Consider the following 2,583-nt stretch of genomic DNA (forward strand, 5'->3'; position numbering starts at 1 on the left):
ACACACGCACACTAACACAAACACACACACACACACACACACACACACACACACACACACACACAATAGGGTTGGGTGTGCTTTGTATACTGTACCTTGATATCTTTTCACCTCCTTTAAGAAAAACAAATGTAAAACATTTGTCCCATGAGCCCAGAAGGGAAACTTGTCTTGACTGAATTTAAGTTTTGATTTTCCAAAAACAAACTTCCAGCCTTGTTGAAGTGGTTTGTCCAGAGTCTAGACAATATCTACACTGTATGTTTTGGGCTGTTTCTGTCCCCCTCAACATGTTTGTGCAAAACATTAGATTGCAAATGTGTACCAATTTACCTGGCAGCTCAGATGGGATCATGTAAAATAGGTTTCATTTGGTTCGAGTAAGGAAGCCCTGAGACGCAAATGACAAAAAAAATCTGGTGATCCATTTTCTAATTCTGATCTAATATGTTCTCTCTTCTTCGTTCTGACTGAAGAACAGGTGAAAATAAGATTTAGCTCAGATAATCTTTATAAATTCCTTTTTGTCAGGTGGCAAAAACAAGAAAATAATCTTTAACAAACTTTTGAAAACCTTTAAAAAACTATTTTTCACACGTAGTTGACAGAATAAGAAAGATTATTCTGGAAAGACCTTTTTTCACCCGTTCTTTATTCACAAACAGGAGAGAAAACAAGTTAGATCAGACTTTGAAGATGAATCATTTTTAATCATTTTCTCACTCGCCTCTCAGGGATTCCGCAGTTTATTATTTTTGTGAACAGAATAACTTCTGGTGCATTATTATGTATTACTGATGTACCTCATGTTATGGTAAACTATACAACAGCTGTTCAGAAGCTACTGATGGCTGGATTGTCCAGTCACTGTAATCTCCTGTCTGCACTACAGATGGCAGCACCGCACTGAGAGTGAAACTGTGTGTTAAACAAAGCGGGCATCTACAACAAATACATACCATAATATAGCACTTAGCCCTCACGCCAAACAGTTAAGTAGCGTTCAAGTTTTTGTTTGCACCTGCCTTTATTAAAAAGGCCACAACTTCATATCTTTCACTGTTTATTGTTTAATTCAATTTAGCCTTTTTCAATTTGTTTTCATTACTTTTAAAATCCTATTTGTATATGTTTTTATATTCTGCCTTTCTATGTCTTATGTAGCTGTTGAAAGGTGCTTCACTAAAGGACGTTTGCAGTACTTGACATGAGGTTTACTACTGTATATTAATGATTCCTTCTACTCCACCTTTCTGAGGGAAATATTGTCCTCCGTTACATTTATCCGACTGACATTGTGACTTACTTTGCAGATTTTCATATTTTGCACACACAGCAAAAGTCACTTTTTGTGTTCGTAGTTCAACATCACAAATGTCTTCCAAACGATTGCAGCTTTAATTCCATTCGTGCGAGTCATTGCGCGTCAGTCATCTCGATGACGCCAGTGTTTGTGCCATTTAGAACATCTGTAAACACCTCTGCTTTTAGAAGGGGCTAGATGACACCAGTTGGTTTGAAACAGGGCTGGGCTGTATGGCCTAACATCTATACCACAGTATCATTTTAAAGCACAGACGGTAGCGGTGTATATCAAGGTAGAGCACCGGTATGACAACTGTCAACCTTCCCAAAGTCAATGTAGACCGTCACAAATTCAAAATATCATCTTTTACTTTGTTATTGTCATCTGTAGTTATCTGTAGAAGACACACAATCTAAATGAATAAAAAATAAAGATTTGATTTGTATTTGAAACTTCCTTAGATTAAAAAGACTAATCTTGGCATTAGTACTTTCAATGATGTATTCTAAACCGCTTAGAGCGGGTGTTAGGAAGTTAAACAGATCAGAATTCTCTCTCTAAAATCAATTTCATGTTGCTGTGAAAACGACTTGATTCATTAAAGTCACACCAAAAAACGACAACATACAAGATTATATTGGAACACATCACGATAATAAGTTACCTTCGCCCAATACACATTATTACTGAGTATAGCTCGAACGCACCATGCAAGTCAACGCAACCTCCGTCACCGTTAGCTGTTTGGCCCCATGCACGGGAATGAATTACAACAAGTGTCTGTTCCAAACGTTTTAAGGTTGTTCCTCCGGAGGTTATTTCGGACTTGCAGTTGTGACAAATTGTGAACTTTCTGTCTTCGACCCCACGTGGTGTGGGTGAGGCTGTGACGTTACCGTCTGTGATCCGATCGTACTTCACCCATATTTTTGCATTAGTTAGGTATAATAGCCAGAATGACAGTTACAGGTTGAAGTTACAGGTCACATTTACACACTTTCATAAAATGTTTTGACCGTCAAAATTCATACCGGTGTACTTTCTATACCTTTTATAACTTCCGCCCCTAATTAAAACCTATGCCAAGTGAGGTTTATTACCTCAATATTTTACTACAATACTCGGGTGATTATACTTACTGTGTACTACTGCCCAGAGGTCAGTATAAAAATATTAATGAACTGTTTTCAGTAGCACGGAAGTCACTCCCTGAATAAATCAAAGCTTGAATGTGTGTGTGTGTGTGTGTGTGTGTGTGTGTGTGTGTGTGTGTGTGT

At 37.7% G+C, this 2,583-nt stretch overlaps 1 protein-coding gene across 8 annotated transcripts in view; it reads right to left on the minus strand.

Moving 5' to 3' along the window:
- The window catches only part of LOC116400751 (tight junction protein ZO-2-like), a 102,369-nt gene that overhangs the window by 10,570 nt on the left and 89,216 nt on the right, over positions 1–2,583 (minus strand). The gene's annotated exons all lie outside the window — the stretch shown is intronic.

The sequence above is a fragment of the Anarrhichthys ocellatus genome, unplaced genomic scaffold (assembly GCF_004355925.1).
Source record: "Anarrhichthys ocellatus isolate YVR2014 unplaced genomic scaffold, GSC_Weel_1.0 scaffold198, whole genome shotgun sequence".
Classification (NCBI taxonomy): Eukaryota; Metazoa; Chordata; class Actinopteri; order Perciformes; family Anarhichadidae; genus Anarrhichthys; species Anarrhichthys ocellatus.